This window comes from Pseudophryne corroboree, chromosome 9, assembly GCF_028390025.1.
Source record: "Pseudophryne corroboree isolate aPseCor3 chromosome 9, aPseCor3.hap2, whole genome shotgun sequence".
NCBI classification, from domain to species: Eukaryota; Metazoa; Chordata; class Amphibia; order Anura; family Myobatrachidae; genus Pseudophryne; species Pseudophryne corroboree.
In genome coordinates, this window is record NC_086452.1 from 329,887,712 (window position 1) to 329,907,005 (window position 19,294).

General features: G+C 45.2%; 1 protein-coding gene across 1 annotated transcript in view; it reads left to right on the forward strand.

Moving 5' to 3' along the window:
- Window positions 1–2,572: 2,572 nt before the first annotated feature.
- CSNK1E (casein kinase 1 epsilon) overlaps window positions 2,573–19,294 on the forward strand; it is a 121,518-nt gene continuing 104,796 nt past the window's right edge. The window contains exon 1 of the mRNA XM_063940545.1: window positions 2,573–2,680. The gene's annotated coding sequence lies outside the window, so the exon portion shown is untranslated. The remainder of the gene's footprint in view (window positions 2,681–19,294) is intronic.

The following is a 19,294-nucleotide window of genomic DNA, read 5'->3' on the forward strand; positions in this document are numbered from 1 at the left end:
CCATGCCCTCCAGCTACCATTCTTATTCAACTCCCGGCTGCTGGTACTTCCCCTCTTGGTCTATCTCCCTTGCATTGGCAGCCGTTGGAGCGTACCCACAGGCTTCCACTGCGCACGCATTGAAGAGATGGGACAGACCTTCTGAAATTATCTATCTATATCTATACATACATTTCTATCTATCTATCTATCTATCTATCTATCTATCTATCTATCTATCTATCTATCGGGTCGATTCAATTCAATGACAGTTGAATAGCGCCAGGAGTTAGCTCCCGGCGCTATTCAATACAGCGACAAGTGCTTCTCAATTGTCGGGAATTCTTCTCTCACCCCCGGGGGACGAGAGAAGAAACACGACAAAAGTGCTGCCGCGCGGCCGGCGCGAGGCTGATTCTGTCGGGCATCAGCATCGCGCAGGGGAGTTAAGTCGGAGAATGCCCGTTCTCCCGACAATTCAACCTGTTAAGTCCGCGAGAACGGGCCATCGCCGACTTAACAGGAGCTGAATTGAATAGCGTCGGGAGCTAATTCCCGGCGCTATTCAACTGTTGCTGAATTAAATCGACCCCTATCTATCTATCTATCTATCTATCTATCTATCTATCTATCTATCTATCTAGTATGTTTGGTAACTAGTGCTGCGCTAAATCAACTCTAATGTTGTTGTTATTAAGTTTGGCTACAATTACTGTAGCCAGTTGCTTTTTGTTGTTTGATTGTCGGCAGCAACCCCACAGATTGGTCCTCTGCCTGAAAGGGCCTTTTGAGTAGATATAGGGAAATTGTATCTTTAGGGGGCGCCTAATATGAAAGTTTGTGTATATTGACACCCTTCATAGAACATCTAAACATATATCTATGGTACAGAGATTGGTCTGTTATTTATGTGCAAACACCTGTAAAGATAAATGTATGCAAACACCTGTGTAAAAAATAATAAAATTGGTAATGTTTACAGCACTTTTAAGTGCTTTTGCAGGAGTCCGTTTTATGGGTTTGGTTAATTGCCGGCTTTTAACTCCCACACTGCAGCGGTGGTCCGGGGCTGGCTCACTAACTTTCCCTAACACTGCCTACCTTAGATTGAAGGTTGTCGGACTTCACTTCTTTCTCCGCTCGGCTGGTTCCCGCACAGTGCTTCTTCGTTCCCTCACCCGTCGACGCAGGCTGAGTGACGTGTTCTGATGTCAGATTCTCCTGCAGTCGCTTTCCAATGCGTTTCGGACCCGTGATCTATGATTAAGGACCCACGGGTCCGAAACGCGTTGGAAATCGACTGCAGGAGAATCTGACATCAGAACACGTCACTCAGCCTGCGTCGACGGGTGAGGAAACGAAGAAGCACCGTTTAGTGAGCCAGCCCCGGACCACCGCTGCAGTGCGGGAGTTAAAAGCCGGCAATTAACGGAACCCATAAAACGGACTCCTGCAAAAGCACTTAAAAGTCCTGTAAACATTACCAATTTTATTATTTTTTACACAGGTGTTTGCATACATTTATCTTTACAGGTGTTTGCACATAAATAACATTATTAGCGCTCCTTATTTTCCCATCCAATAACCGTTTAACCCTCATAGGAAGCTGCTTTATTATCCAAGCGCAGGGTCAATTTTAAATCTGACAGAGATTGGTCTATTTGTTATAACCCATTGTACATTGAATACAACCACAGTACTTAATCTTCAAAGTATATATAATTTATTAAAACACTTTCTAAAAATATTTAAAATAAATTAATAGAACAGTAGTTCAAATACATAGGTACACTTGTATTTCTGTATGATCGAAAAAACAGCTTTTGTCTGTCGCCTTGAATCCAGACACAGTATAGGGTGATATAGGGATAAATTTACTAAGGTGGGAGATTTTAGAACTGGTGATGTTGCCCATAGCAACCAATCAGATTATATCTATTATCTGCTAGAAGCAGATAGATAAATGGTAAGTAGAATCTGATTGGTTGCCATGGGCAACATCACCAGTTCTAAAAATCTCTCACCTTAGTAAATTTACCCCAAAGTGTCTGGATTCAAGGCGATAGACAAAAGCTGTTTTTTCGATCATACAGAAATACAAGTGTACCTATGTATTTGAACTACTGTTCTATTAATTTATTTTAAATAATTTTAGAAAGTGTTTTAATAAATTATATATACTTTGAAGATTAAGTACTGTGGTTGTATTCAATGTACAATGGGTTATAACAAATAGACCAATCTCTATACCATAGATATATGTTTAGATGCTCTATGAAGGGTCAATATACACAAACTTTCATATTAGGCGCCCCCTAAAGATACAATTTCCCTATCTAATCTAATCTATCTATCTATCTATCTAATGTTATAGATAGATACAGTAGATAGTTAGATATCTGAATGCATAGTTGTGCAGTGACGCTCTGTCAAGTTGACACAGACAGCCATGTCCCACTTGTAGACTATATATATAAGAGTTGTATATATAAAATCTCTGCTGCTCTCAGGTGAGTGAGTCAATGTGAGATGTACTGTCATCTATTAAACAAAAGGGGTGTTGTCTCTTTAAGTTTCACAGGGATGACATCAGCACTTGGGTTTGGCAATCGGATTCAATGAGAGTACACAGAGTAGAGACAGCTCACAGACTGAAGGGGGAGGGAGAGAGGCAGAACACAGCTAGACACAGGCACAGCAGGTAAGCGGAGCTCCCCGCAATCCCCCTTCATCCTCCCCCCAGAAGCATCCCCCAGAGGTGACACCCCCAGGAGCAGACAGAGGGGGCGGCTGACTACACACATATACCAATATTGAGGGGGTCGGTTGTGTTTATAGGGCTGAAATGAAGGGGGAAACGCATTGCCCCTATTCTTGTTTCCCAGGAATCACAGGGAGATGGCCACATTAGAAGCTAGATAAACACCCATGCTATTCCCAGTAAGGCACTCCTGCGGATGTTACAGGGGCCGGTCTCGCTACTCTAGAGCTAATAGAATCTATATGTCTGCCAGTAGATGCCTGCTGTAGGGGCAGTGGGGTGGGTAGAGCACATATACCATGTTACGTACTGCTACATCCCCTTGTGTATATGGAAGTGGGGTGCCGCGGGACCAGGCTGATGCCTGTAATAAGTGTAAGCAGCATTTTCAGCCTTCATGTTCAGCTTGGCGATAAAAAGGACATTTACATTGGTGATGAAAACATTGTATTCGTGCTGGATACTTAACCCATTAGAGTGCTTCCGGTGCAGTGCGTTTAATAACATGGGGGTGCTGGTCTGACCCCCATATCTCCCAGGCAATACGTCATTCAATCTGTTCTGTATTCATAGGGTGGGGTAAAGGCCTGGGAAAAATGCAGAGCCCACCCCTTTGTTCTCTGCTGGACACAAAATATACATTATTAAATGACTGAAATTCTCTGCCTCTGAATTGTGTATGGTTTATATGTGAGTAAGATAGCACAGACTCACTGGTCTGTCCATACGTTACATAACAGTGTTATTCACTCTGTCTCCTGCTTCTTCTGGTGTTGGCTCAAGCATGAATAATTTGTGCCATTAATAATATGCTACACTTGTCATACTTCTCATTTACAGCCATGTTGTAGGCAGTACAGTGCATACAATGTATGGGAGCTGATGTTAAAATGTCCTTTTTCACATGTAATAGTGTGCCTATATGTATAAGCAATTGGGGATCTTTCTTTTATTTATTTTCTGGATGTGTACATATATTTCTGTCAATGAGATGCTGCTGTATTACTATCTGGTAGTGTTGACTTATTCAACAGTGAAACATTGTAATTTGCTAGGAGAGGTAATGTGGATGTGTTGAAGTGACATGTTTGTATGCAAAGTGTACCTAGCATTGGTAGACCTGGGTATATCAGAGGCACTCCTGAAACTGTTGTGCCACCCCAAAATGTGCCACCCCAAAATCTTTTAAGCCTCGTGGGTGAACACTAGGCCATTTGAGTGTTATGTATGCCATGAATAGCTGGATAAGGCCAGTTATTGGTATTCTGTATTTATCATACGTCCTAGAGGATGCTGGGGACTCCAAAAGGACCATGGGGTATAGACGGGATCCGCAGGAGACATGGGCACTTTAAGACTGTGAATGGGTGTGAACTGGCTCCTCCCTCTATGCCCCTCCTCCAGACTCCAGTTAGATTCTGTGCCCAGAGAGACTGGTCACACACTGAGGAGCTCTACTGAGTTTCTCGGAAAATACTTTGTTAGGTTTATTATTTTCAGGGAGCACTGCTGGCAACATGCTTCCTGCATCGTGGGACTGAGGGGAGAGAAGCAGACCTACTTCTGTGAGTTTCAAGGCTCTGCTTCTTAGGCTACTGGACATCATCAGCTCCAGAGGGTCTGATCACTTGGTACGCCTAGCTGCTCGTTCCCGGAGCCGCGCCGTCACCCCCCTCACAGAGCCAGAACAAAGAAGCCGGGTGGGTAAAAGAAGAACAGAAGACTTCAGAGTCTCTGAGTAACCGCGCAGCGCGCCATTGCTCCCACACACAAGCGGCACTACAAGGGTGCAGGGCGCAGGGGGGGCGCCCTGGGCAGCAATATACCTCATATATTAGCCTGGCAAAGAGGTATACAGTGCATAGGCACTGTATACAGACCCCCGCCAGTATAAAAATGTGAAAAAGTAGCGGGACTGAAGCGCCGCCGATAAGGGAGCGTGGCTTAGCCCTCACAACTCTATCCAGCGCCATTTTCTCCTCACAGAGACGCTGGCCCTGCCAAAACACTGATGAACAGCTCACAGTGTAAAACGGGGGGAGGGGCACAGTTGTTTAGTGCAATATATGTACAAAAATAAAGCACTATATATAATGAGCGTGTGGTAAATGAGTTGGTAAATGTTTTCTGTGTTTTCCCTGTCAGATACTGGGATCTACCCCTTATAGTCAGTGTAATGTCGGTGGGTGTTTACTACACGTGTGTCGGCATGTCCGAGTGCTCTGCCACAAAAGGCTATGGGAATCCCTCTGTCGGCACCGCCGACTCCTGATGGTACTTGATTCATGAGATTAAGTGTCAGCATGTCAGGAGTTGTATGCTTTTCCAAAAGAAAAAACTATATGGGAGACACAGACGTATGTGGGTGACCCTGTCGGCACCAACTAATCTGACTGGGTATAAATTAACATGATAATGTGATGCATTGCAAAAAGCTATACCTGTGTATATGTATATATATATATATATATATATATATATATATATATATATATTATGGTATGGTTGCATTGATCTGTGGCTCGAGCACAGACGTAGTAATATTTGTGGGGGCGTAATATGAATAATATATATTTCTCTATCGTCCTAGTGGATGCTGGGGTTCCTGAAAGGACCATGGGGAATAGCGGCTCCGCAGGAGACAGGGCACAAAAAGTAAAGCTTTTCCAGATCAGGTGGTGTGCACTGGCTCCTCCCCCTATGACCCTCCTCCAGACTCCAGTTAGATTTTTGTGCCCGGTCGAGAAGGGTGCAATCTAGGTGGCTCTCCTAAAGAGCTGCTTAGAAAAAGTTTAGCTTAGGTTTTTTATTTTACAGTGAGTCCTGCTGGCAACAGGATCACTGCAACGAGGGACTGAGGGGAGAAGAAGTGAACTCACCTGCGTGCAGGATGGATTGGCTTCTTGGCTACTGGACATCAGCTTCAGAGGGACGATCACAGGTACAGCCTGGATGGTCACCGGAGCCGCGCCGCCGGCCCCCTTGCAGATGCTGAAGTCAGAAGAGGTCCAAAATCGGCGGCTGAAGACTCCTGCAGTCTTCTAAAGGTAGCGCACAGCACTGCAGCTGTGCGCCATTTTCCTCTCAGCACACTTCACACGCAGTCACTGAGGGTGCAGGGCGCTGGGGGGGGGCGCCCTGGGAGGCAAATGTAACCTATATAAAGGCTAAAAATACCTCACATATAGCCTCCAGAGGCTATATGGAGATATTTAACCCCTGCCTGGATTCACTAAATAGCGGGAGACGAGCCCGCCGGAAAAGGGGCGGGGCCTATCTCCTCAGCACACGGCGCCATTTCCTCTCACAGCTCCGCTGGTCAGGACGGCTCCCAGGTCTCTCCCCTGCACTGCACTACAGAAACAGGGTAAAACAGAGAGGGGGGGCAAATTTATGGCGATATTTTTATATATATAAAGCAGCTATAAGGGAGCACTTATTATAAGGCTATCCCTGTTATATATAGCGCTTTTGGTGTGTGCTGGCAAACTCTCCCTCTGTCTCCCCAAAGGGCTAGTGGGTCCTGTCTTCGTTAGGAGCATTCCCTGTGTGTCTGCTGTGTGTCGGTACGTGTGTGTCGACATGTATGAGGACGATATTGGTGTGGAGGCGGAGCAATTGCCAAATATGAGGATGTCACCCCCTAGGGAGTCGACACCAGAATGGATGCCTTTATTTATGGAACTACGGGATAGTGTCAACACGCTAAAGCAGTCGTTTGACGACATGAGACGGCCGGACAATCAATTAGTGCCTGTCCAGGCGACTCAAACACCGTCAGGGGCTGTAAAACGCCCTTTGCCTCAGTCGGTCGACACAGACCCAGACACAGGCACTGACTCCAGTGGTGACGGTGACGAATCAACCGTATTTTCCAGTAGGGCCACACGTTATATGATTTTGGCAATGAAGGAGGCGTTACATTTAGCTGATACTACAGGTACCACTAAACAGGGTATTATGTGGGGTGTGAAAAAACTACCTATAGTTTTTCCTGAATCAGAAGAATTAAATGACGTGTGTAATGAAGCGTGGGTTGCTCCTGATAAAAAGCTGATAATTTCAAAGAAATTATTGGCATTATACCCTTTCCCGCCAGAGGTTAGGGAGCGCTGGGAAACATCTCCTAGGGTGGACAAGGCGCTAACACGCTTATCTAAACAAGTGGCGTTACCCTCTCCTGAGACGGCCGCACTTAAAGATCCATCAGATAGGAGGATGGAAAATATCCAAAAAAGTATATACACACATGCAGGTGTTATACTACGACCAGCTATAGCGACTGCCTGGATGTGCAGTGCTGGGGTAGTTTGGTCAGAGTCCCTGATTGAAAATATTGATACCCTGGACAGGGACAATATTTTACTGTCGTTAGAACAAATAAAGGATGCATTTCTTTATATGCGTGATGCACAGAGGGATATCTGCACACTGGCATCACGGGTAAGTGCTATGTCCATTTCGGCCAGAAGAGCTTTATGGACGCGACAGTGGACAGGCGATGCGGATTCAAAACGGCATATGGAAGTTTTGCCGTATAAAGGGGAGGAGTTATTTGGAGTCGGTCTATCAGATTTGGTGGCCACGGCTACAGCCGGGAAATCCACCTTTCTACCTCAAGTCACTCCCCAACAGAAAAAGGCACCGACTTTTCAACCGCAGCCCTTTCGTTCCTTTAAAAACAAGAGAGCAAAGGGCTATTCATATCTGCCACGAGGCAGAGGTCGAGGGAAGAGACAGCAACAGGCAGCTCCTTCCCAGGAACAGAAGCCCTCCCCGGCTTCTACAAAAGCCTCAGCATGACGCTGGGGCTTCTCAAGCGGACTCGGGGACGGTGGGCGGTCGTCTCAAAAATTACAGCGCGCAGTGGGCTCACTCGCAAGTAGATCCCTGGATCCTGCAGATAATATCTCAGGGGTACAGGTTGGAATTAGAGACAGATCCACCTCGCCGTTTCCTGAAGTCTGCTTTACCAACGTCCCCCTCCGAAAGGGAGACGGTTTTGGAAGCCATTCACAAGCTGTACTCTCAGCAGGTGATAGTCAAGGTACCTCTTCTACAACAAGGGAAGGGGTATTATTCCACTCTTTTTGTGGTACCGAAGCCGGATGGCTCGGTAAGGCCTATTCTAAATCTGAAGTCCTTGAACCTGTACATAAAGAAGTTCAAGTTCAAAATGGAGTCACTCAGAGCAGTGATAGCGAACCTGGAAGAGGGGGATTTTATGGTATCCTTGGACATCAAGGATGCGTATCTCCACGTTCCAATTTACCCCTCACACCAGGGGTACCTCAGGTTCGTTGTACAAAACTGTCACTATCAGTTTCAGACGCTGCCGTTCGGATTGTCCACGGCACCTCGGGTCTTTACAAAGGTAATGGCCGAGATGATGATTCTTCTTCGAAGAAAAGGCATATTAATTATCCCATACTTGGACGATCTCCTAATAAGAGCAAGGTCCAGAGAACAGCTAGAGATGGGATTAGCACTGTCTCAAGAAGTGCTAAAACAGCACGGGTGGATTCTGAATATTCCAAAATCCCAGTTAATGCCGACAACTCGTCTGCTGTTCCTAGGGATGATTCTGGACACGGTTCAGAAAAAGGTTTTTCTCCCGGAGGAAAAAGCCAAGGAGTTATCCGAGCTTGTCAGGAACCTCCTAAAACCAGGAAAGGTGTCTGTACATCAATGCACAAGAGTCCTGGGAAAAATGGTGGCTTCTTACGAAGCAATTCCATTCGGCAGATTCCACGCAAGAATTTTCCAAAGGGATCTGTTGGACAAATGGTCAGGCCTGCGGATAACCCTGTCTCCAAGGACAAGGGTGTCTCTTCTGTGGTGGTTGCAGAGTGCTCATCTATTGGAGGGCCGCAGATTCGGCATACAGGATTGGATCCTGGTGACCACGGACGCCAGCCTGAGAGGCTGGGGAGCAGTCACACAAGGAAGAAACTTCCAGGGAGTATGGACGAGCCTGGAAACGTCTCTTCACATAAACATTCTGGAACTAAGAGCAATCTACAATGCTCTAAGCCAGGCAGAACCTCTGCTTCAGGGAAAACCGGTGTTGATCCAGTCGGACAACATCACGGCAGTCGCCCATGTGAACAGACAGGGCGGCACAAGAAGCAGGAGTGCAATGGCAGAAGCTGCAAGGATTCTTCGCTGGGCAGAGAATCATGTGATAGCACTGTCAGCAGTGTTCATCCCGGGAGTGGACAACTGGGAAGCAGACTTCCTCAGCAGACACGATCTTCACCCGGGAGAGTGGGGACTTCATCCAGAAGTCTTCCACATGCTGGTAACCCGTTGGGAAAGACCAATGGTGGACATGATGGCGTCTCGCCTCAACAAAAAACTGGACAGGTATTGCGCCAGGTCAAGAGATCCGCAGGCAATAGCTGTGGACGCGCTGGTAACGCCTTGGGTGTACCAGTCGGTGTATGTGTTTCCTCCTCTGCCTCTCATACCAAAAGTATTGAGAATTATACGGCAAAGAGGCGTAAGAACGATACTAGTGGTTCCGGATTGGCCAAGAAGGACTTGGTACCCGGAACTTCAAGAGATGATCACGGAAGATCCGTGGCCTCTACCTCTAAGGAGGGACTTGCTTCAGCAGGGTCCCTGTCTGTTTCAAGACTTACCGCGGCTGCGTTTGACGGCATGGCGGTTGAACGCCGGATCCTAAAGGAAAAAGGCATGCCGGAAGAAGTCATTCCTACTTTGATTAAAGCAAGGAAGGAAGTAACCGTGCAACATTATCACCGAATTTGGCGAAAATATGTTGCGTGGTGCGAAGATCGGAGTGCTCCGACGGAGGAATTTCAACTGGGTCGATTCCTACATTTCCTGCAATCAGGATTGTCTATGGGTCTCAAATTGGGATCTATTAAGGTTCAAATTTCGGCCCTGTCGATTTTCTTTCAAAAAGAATTGGCTTCAGTCCCTGAAGTCCAGACCTTTGTTAAGGGAGTGCTGCATATACAGCCTCCTGTGGTGCCTCCAGTGGCACCGTGGGATCTCAATGTGGTTTTGGACTTTCTAAAATCTCATTGGTTTGAACCACTAAAAAAGGTGGATTTGAAATATCTCACATGGAAAGTGACCATGCTTCTAGCCCTGGCTTCGGCCAGGAGAGTGTCAGAACTGGCAGCTTTATCTTACAAAAGCCCATATCTGATTTTCCATTCGGACAGGGCAGAACTGCGGACTCGTCCGCATTTTCTCCCTAAGGTGGTGTCAGCATTTCATCTGAACCAGCCTATTGTAGTGCCTGCGGCTACAAGTGACTTGGAGGACTCCAAGTTACTGGACGTTGTCAGAGCATTAAAAATATATATTGCAAGGACAGCTGGAGTCAGAAAATCTGACTCGTTGTTTATATTGTATGCACCCAACAAGATGGGTGCTCCTGCGTCTAAGCAGACGATTGCTCGTTGGATCTGTAGCACAATCCAACTTGCACATTCTGTGGCAGGCCTGCCACAGCCTAAATCTGTAAAGGCCCACTCCACAAGGAAGGTGGGCTCATCTTGGGCGGCTGCCCGAGGGGTCTCGGCATTACAACTTTGCCGAGCAGCTACGTGGTCAGGGGAGAACACGTTTGTAAAATTTTACAAATTTGATACTCTGGCTAAGGAGGACCTGGAGTTCTCTCATTCGGTGCTGCAGAGTCATCCGCACTCTCCCGCCCGTTTGGGAGCTTTGGTATAATCCCCATGGTCCTTTCAGGAACCCCAGCATCCACTAGGACGATAGAGAAAATAAGATTTTACTTACCGATAAATCTATTTCTCGGAGTCCGTAGTTGATGCTGGGCGCCCATCCCAAGTGCGGATTATCTGCAATAATTGTACATAGTTATTGTTAACAAATTCGGGTTATTGTTGAAGGAAGCCATCTTTCAGAGGCTCCGCTGTTATCATACTGTTAACTGGGTTTAGATCACAAGTTGTACGGTGTGATTGGTGTGGCTGGTATGAGTCTTACCCGGGATTCAAAATCCTCCCTTATTGTGTACGCTCGTCCGGGCACAGTACCTAACTGGAGTCTGGAGGAGGGTCATAGGGGGAGGAGCCAGTGCACACCACCTGATCTGGAAAAGCTTTACTTTTTGTGCCCTGTCTCCTGCGGAGCCGCTATTCCCCATGGTCCTTTCAGGAACCCCAGCATCCACTACGGACTCCGAGAAATAGATTTATCGGTAAGTAAAATCTTATTATTTCCCTCAGACCTCTCGGGGTCGCAAAAATGTTATTTTGCCCAGTTACTACTCCTTGTTGTCGACACGAATACTATGTCTCATGTCGACCATAATGGGGTCAATTCTATTCGGCAACTAAAGAATAGCGCCGGGAATTAGCTCCCGACGCTATTCAATTCAGCTAAAGTTAAGTCGGCGATGTCCCGTTCTCGCCGACTTAACAGGTAGTTTTGTCGGGAGAACGGGCATTCTCCGACTTAACTACCCGGCGCGAGGCTGATTCCCGACAGAATCAGCCTCGCGCCGGCCGCGAGGCAGCACTTTTGTCGGGTTTATTCTCTCATCCCCCGGGGATGAGAGAAGAATTCCCGACAATTGCGGGCAACTAGTAGCAGAATTGAATAGCGTCGGGAGCTAATTCCCGGCGCTATTCTTTAGTTGCCGAATAGAATTGACCCCATTGTTTCCTGATTAGATCCACAACATCGGCATTCAGTGCATGTGTCATACACATTAAGAACACATTGTCACTAGGGACCCTGCTGTTCCTGGCAAAAAAATATATAAATATATATGTAAATAAATAAATATAGATATATAGATATTATATATATATATATATATATATATATATATATATATATATATACAAAAAAATTATAATGAATGCTGAAGTAAACTTTTCCTTCTCATGTGCTGGTCGCTCTGTGGAATAATTCTAGGTCAGCCGTGACGAGATGGTTTCAAATCATCACGAGGAGTCCGAGTGTTTATTCTTTTTCCGCCGTGGATAGAATAAAGTGAGAGTCAACCCCTGTTCTGCACGGGGCCCTGTCACAAAGGATCGTTTACAGGAAGCAAAGTGATATTTTAATCATATGCTTTGATTATACTTGCATTGCATGCGCAGGGGGGAGTGCTTATATTCAGAAATGGTCGGTTACTTTGTCATCCGATATAATTACCCTGGGCAGAGATGTGATACTCCTTAAGTTGGGTCATATCTAGAACATTGCAACATACTGCCGTGCGACTACAAGGGATGGGACTCTTGGGTGCGCGGGCCACTTCCATGGCGGTCTCGGCTAGGAGGGCGTTGTGGATTCACCAAAGGGATGCAAATGCTGACTCCCAATATTCCTACTTAAACTCCATGAGGGTATCTCTCATGGCAGGATTCTCTACTCTGAAAGTGGAGAAAGGAGGTCTAATTACGGTTTCTTCCGCATTAGGTTTACCTGAGGTTTGCGATTCAGGATTGTTGTTACCATTTCACCAGGGTGATGGCGGTATGATGGGTTTCCTTCGATAGTAAGGAGTCATAATTATTCTGTACTGGATCGCTCTCCGAATTACAGAGAGATCAAGAAGCCAAATGGTGCAAAACGTTATTTTCTCCTTGACAGTTCTTCAACAACAGGACTTGCCAGAATCCCTGTTGGTCCCAACGACGTGGTGTTCAGCTTGGGCAATATTATTAGATGCAGTACTGAGGAGAGTTTATTTGCTTCTAAAAAAAAACAAAAAACAAAGGGAAGCTCTGAGAATTCAGAGTCTGGCAGACCTGCAATGGTGTAAATCCGTCAATACATTCAGTTGCTGAAAAAGATGGTTGCGGCCTACGAGGCCATTCAGTGGGTAGGTTGCAGGCCTGAGTGTTTAGCGGGACCTGTTGGACAAGTGGTCCGGTTCCCACCTGGGATAATCATGGTTTCAAGACCAGTATCTCGCTCCTGTGGTAGCGGCGCAATTCTCACCGAGGACAAGTGTCATGTTAGAATACTTGTCGCCTAATTTTCGGTCTAGAGTTAAGGGCCGTTTATAACGGTTTTCTATAGACAAAAACCGGAGAAGAAATGGCAGTAGCCAGAAAGATTTTACGCTGGGCGACGGAAACATTTACGCGCTCTATCAGCGATGTTCGTTCCAAGAGTGGACAACTGGGAAGCAGACTTCCTCGGCGGACACGTTCTCCGTCCAGGAGGGTGGAGTCTTCATCAAGCGGTTTTCACAGAAGTGACAAGTCTTTGGAGAATTCCACAAATAGACAAGAGTCTCGCCTCGACAAGAAACTTCAGAAATTTTGTTCCAGGTCGAGGGTCCCTCAAGCGATAGTGGTGGACGGCCTAGTGACACCGTGGCTGTTTCGGTCGGTCTATGTGTTCTTTCCACTTCCACTCTTTTCAAAAGATAAGTATTATAAGAAGAACAAATGTTCAGGTGATCCTCATTGTTCCAGACTGGTCAAGGAGGGCTGGTATCCGGATCTTCAGCAATTACTCATAGGAGATCCCTGACCTCTTCCTCTGTGAGAGGATCTGTTATAGCAGGGGCCGTGTGTATTCCAAGACTTACCGCGGTTTCCATTGACGACTTGGAGATTGAACGTCAGATCCCAGCCCCAAAGGGTATTCCCAGTGAAGTCATCCCTACTCTTCTTCAGGCAGAAAAGAAGTAACGTCAAAACATTACCACCATATTTGGAGGAAATTATGTGTCTTGGTGTGAATCCGAGAATGTTCCTACGGAAGAATTCCAGTTGGATCGTTTTCTCCATTCTTTTCTTACGATTGTGTGGATGCGATCTTAGGTTGGGCTCGATTTAAGGTTCAGATTTCAGCCTTATCGGTTTTCTTCCAAAAACAATTTGCCTCCTTTCCAGAGTTTCAAACTTTCGTAAAAGGAGTCTTACACATCCATCCTCCATTTGTGCCTCTGTGGCACTATGGGATCTTTACGTGGTGTTGCAGTTCCTGCAATTTCTTTGGTTGAACTTTTCAGTATGGTTGAGTTGAAATTCCTCACTTGGAATGTGGTCATGCGGTTGACCTTGGCATCCGCGAGGCGGATGTCTGAGTTGGCGGCTTGGTCTCACAAGAGCCTTGTTTAATCTTCCATGAAGATAGAGCGGAGTTGAGAACTCTGCAGCAATTTCTGACAAAAGTGGTTTCATCGGTTTCACTTGAACCAACCTATTGTGGTGCCAGTGGCTACTGACGCCTGGGCGACATCGAAGTATCTCGATGTGGTCTGAATTTTGAAATTTTGTGTTGCCAAATTGGCTCAGATCAGGAAAACGGAGGATCTGTTTATCCTATATGATCCCAACAAGATTGGGGTTCCTGCTTCCAAGCAGACTATTGCACGCTGGATCTGTAATACGATTAAGCTTGCTCGTTTTACGGCTGGATTGCCATTACCGAAATCGGTGAAGGCCCATTCTATCAGGAAGGTGGGCTCATCCTGGGCGGCTGCCCGAGGGGTCTCGGTTTTATAGCCTTGCAGAGCAGCTACTTAGTCGGGTTCAAACAATTTTGCAAATATTCTACAAGTTTGATACCCTGGCTGATGAGGACCTCTTGTTTGGGCAATCGGTGCTGCAGAGTCATCCGCACTCTCCCGCCCGTTCTAGAGCTTTGGTATAGACCCCATGGTCCTTTTGGAGTCCCCAGCATCCTCTAGGACGTATGAGAAAATAGGATTTTAATACCTACCGGTAAACCCTTTTCTCTTAGTCCATAGAGGATGCTGGGTGCCCATCCCAGTGCGTACTGTATCTGCAGTTATTGGTTATGGTTACATTCATGTTGTGTTACTTTTCAGTCAGTCGGTTGCTGACGTTTTTCATGCCATGGCATGCGGTATGCTATTATTGGTTGTGTTCACACACAGGTTGTGTTACATTTTCGATCAGCATATTGCTGTATATTTTTCATGCTGTAGGCTGGTGTTCTATTGAATGCCACGTTCTGCGGCATGTTTGAGGTGTGAGCTAGTATGATGCTCACTGTGTTTAAACAATAAATTCTTTCCTCAAAATGTCCATCTCCCTGGGCACAGTTCTATAACTGGAGTCTGGAGGAGGGGCATAGAGGGAGGAGCCAGTTCACACCCATTCAGAGTCTTCAAGTGTCCATGTCTCCTGCGGATCAGTCTATACCCCATGGTCCTTTTGGAGTCCCCAGCATCCTCTACGGGCTAAGAGAAAAGGATTTACCGGTAGGTATTAAAATCCAATTTTTTAGTGATCATATTTTACACTGGCGGTTAAGAGTTTAATTAATTACATTAACATTGATATAGCTCACTGGTGGATGATGGAAAATGTGGCTGGAAATTAAACTGTTACCATGAGAGCTTAAGACCTACCTTAAAGTAATGTAGAACCCTTACGTACGGACAGAATAAGAGAATCAAACACTGTCTGGTTTTGGAAACCCCCCCCCCTATCCCCCATATCTACCTTGTAAAGTGTACATCTCTCCAATCTGGTAAGAAAAGCTGGTGCATACACAGCTGGGAAACCCTGCACCTCCCAGGCAAACAGACTTGGGCCTTTAGTGAATCAGCTCAGCAAAGGGAACATTGGGGCAGATGTATTAACCTGGAGAAGGCATAAAGAAGTGATAAACCAGTGATATGTGCAAGGTGAAAAAGGCACCAGCCAATCAGTTCCAATATGTAAATTAATTGTTAGGATCTGATTGGCTGGTGCCTTTATCACCTTGCACATACCACTGGTTTGTCACTTCCTTATGCCTTCTCCAGGTTAATACATCTGCCCCAAACTTCTGTATGGATAGTGATGCAGTTCCATTGTTAACAAGATTTTCTTTTCTTTTTTTTCTATTTGCCACTTGCAGATTAATCTTGTATCTGGCAAAAGTTGCATTTTACTAGTATCAGTATGTATTATTTATATAGCGTTAAAAAAAAACGGAGAACTTCAATTGTTGCTACATTTAGACGCCCAGTAGCCACAGAGCTGACATTTTTTCTCACAGCCTCCTTAGGCGCAAGATAAAAATGCGTGTAAACTGGGCATTTTGGGCCCAAAGCAGGTAGTTTAGACGTGTTTAGCTGTTTTAGATGGCAAAACCTGGTCTGTTTGGGCGCGACATGCACAATGTGCATGAGCACCCAAACACAATTGAATTGTGACATTTGTTTGGGAGTCTAAAAAGGTAGAGATGAGCGGGTTCGAATTTAACGCCGGATTTTTTCTATTGGCTATCAAAAACACGTGACATCCGTGAGCCAATAAGATGCCGTTTTGAGAACTGAGTAAATCCGAACCCGCTCATCTCTACTAAAAAGTCCAGTTTAAACAGGATTTTTATATGCCCAAAACAATTGAATCTGCCTCCATGACTTCAGTGCTGCCCATATTGGATTGTGTTACTTATGTTAATTAAACTGGACGTGTGACCTCTTAGAATAGGGACATATATTTTGTGGTCGTAACTAATATTCCTGAGACTGTAACCTTTCAATTCACTAGAAGCTAGTACTTGCCACATAAATGTCATTGTGTCTGAAGAAACGGGTAGGCTGCCCTACAGGTTTAGATCATAAAATGGATGCAACCTTCATTGTATAAGTGACGTGTCCAGTTCACATGGAAAATTGTGGTTCCTAGGATTGCATTATCCCAGATATCTTAATGCATGTGTTATTTTGTCCTTTGTTTTATATAGAACAGACAAAATGACAACTACCATGGGTTCTTAAGACCAGACCTTAGCCTTTATAGTTTAATACAATTTCATAATGACTTATTGATGTACATTTTGTATGTATGCTGCATTGTGGAGACCTATGGGCCCATATTGGATTTCCATGTATGCAAATGTAATTTTTTTTTCAGTGACAATAGATGTGAAAGGCCATGTTTATTTTGAATTGTTGTATTATGCAAATGTAATGTCTTCCAGCATGCCCTTGTATGAAATTACAGAAGATCCCACTCGGTGTATCATGTCAGTCATGTTGGCAATGTTTGTTTTTTGTCAAAACAAGAAGATCTTCGCAAGTAAATTTGGAGTCCTCACAGACATCCTTGATGACTTGTTGTTTTACTTTGCAAAAATGCTATTTTTAACCTTTTTCATGTATGCACAATATGAACCTCCTAAAATAATTCAAGAATAATCTTGGCAGGTTGATAGAAAAATGTCAGATACCAGATGGGAATGGATTTCATGTATTGTCTTTGGTGGGTTGCTTTTCTGGAAAGTTGTCATCTCTGTGAAAGTGATAATTTAGCCATGAAACATCCATTTTTTACAAGTTTATTTGAAGAAAAGCATTAGAATAGAAACGTATGGTTTTCTACAGGAATGTCTACAGTACAATGGCTGCTTATCTACTTCCTGTTATGAGACTGCTTTGGCTGTCAGACCCCAGGCCATTTAGAGGGCTCCCATAACACACTGGGCCAAGCAGATGTTACTGGCTTCATGTAATATCGTCATATTCTTAAAAGGGAAGTATACGATTTTGTCAGTCTTTGTTGTGTAACACTGGTGTGGTGAAATGATTTCACTCGTCACATAGTAATATTTTAATCTTTTCTGACGATGAACTGCATGTTTTCCAGTTAAACTGCAGCTAGAAACAGATATTGGGAAATAGCCCCGTTGCTATTCAATTCTGCTCATGTTAAGTCTGCAAATGCCCGTTCTCCCGTACTTAACAGGTTGATTTGTCGGGAGAATGGGCATTCTCCTACTTAACTGCCTGGCGCGATGCTGATTCCCGACAGAGTCAGCCTTGCGCCGGCCGCAGGCCAGCACTTTTGTCGGATTTCTGCTCTCAACCCCCATGGGTGCGAGAGGAACTCCCGACAATTAAGTGTCATATGGTGCTGTATTGAATAGCGCTTATAGCTAATTCCTGGCGCTATTCAACTGTCTGCAAATTTAATTGACCCCCATATGTGATAAGATCACAATTAAGGTAATGTAATGATGTCTGGCTTTGCATTTTTTTTGTTTGTTAAAGACAAAACCAACTTATTTATTTATTTATTTAGTAACTACTGCTTTAAATCACTCAAGAAAAAAAAAGTGCACTTTTGTAAATTCCCACCCTATTATGTTACCGCCTAAGGCTAAAGGTGTGTACACATGGTGAGATAAATCTGTAAGATTTTGACTATATAGTCAAAATTTTAAAGAAAGTTAGTGCATATCTCAAGGTGTTAGGCAGCTTGTCATACCGATTCGATCCCGATGCACGCTCCCGTGCGGTCGGTATCGTAAGGCTAGATAGACTGTGCAGGCAAGTCACTCTTGACTATCTAGTACAAAGTATAGTCAAAATAGGCACTTACTCAAAATCATACATAGACAAAATCGAAAGTACAGATAGTAAAAATCTGTGCTAGCCTAAGCTCTGGGGGAGTTCAAGGGAAATCGCATAGTCAAAATCGGGGGTGTAGTACGGCTGACCGGCGGTCTCCTGACTGCCGGTTAGCTTACTGGCGCCAGGATCCCGGCAGCATACAGACGCCGGGATCCCGGCGGGGAGGGGCGAGTGCAGCAAGCCCCTTGCGGGCTTGGTGGCAACCTGCGGTCGCCACGGGTTCTATTCCCACTCTATGGGTGTCGTGGACACCCACGAGTGGAAATAGTCCCTGTTGGTCGGCATGCCGACCATCGGGATAGTGAGCGCTCGGCATGGTGGAGGAGGTCATGTGACTGTCGGTCACATGAATACCACCCCAAAATCGGGCATAGCAAGGATCTCACTGTGTGTACACACCTTAAGTGGGATCTTGATGTGTGATTGCTCATTTGGGACAACAGGTCCAAATTGCATGCCACCTTTTGAGATGATTTGTTAGTGCACCTTCTAATGATAGTAAGAAGAATTTGACATGCTGGGAAGGAGAGCTGATCCATGGAGGTGCTTGTAGCTACAATGTTATGGCAGAAGAAATAATATATTTTCTCTTCCTTCAGGTTATTGCAGGGTAAGAGTTCTCTTTGTATCCCTAGCTTTAACTAGAACAACATTGGGAGGACCAGAGAACATTATATTTGGTATGGACCTTTATCAGTGGCAGACGAACTAATCTATTTATGATTTAGGAGATCATCATAGTCTCCAAACTGGACACAGGGTAGGAGTCCTAAAGTAGGAAATCCTCTTAGTAATACATTGGCCGTATTCAATTCTCCTCAGTGGGCTGCTGAGATGTTTGTCAGCGCACAATCGGGTTGATTCAATTCAGCAACAGTTGAATAGCGCCGGGAATTAGCTCCCAGCGCTATTCAATACAGCGACTAGTTACCCTCAATTGTCGGGAATTCTTCTCTCAGCCCCGAGGGGTAAGAGAAGAAAACAGACAAAAGAGCTGCCGCGCAGCCGGCGCGAGGCTGATTCTGTCGGGAATCAGTATCGCCACGGGTAGTTAAGTCGGAGAATACTCGTTCTCCCGACAAAACTACCTGTTAATGCGGCGAGAATGGGCATTCTCCGACTTTAGCTGAATTGAATAGCGTCGGGAGCTAATTCCCGGCGCTATTCAACTGTTGCTGAATTGAATCGACCCTATTGTGTAAGAA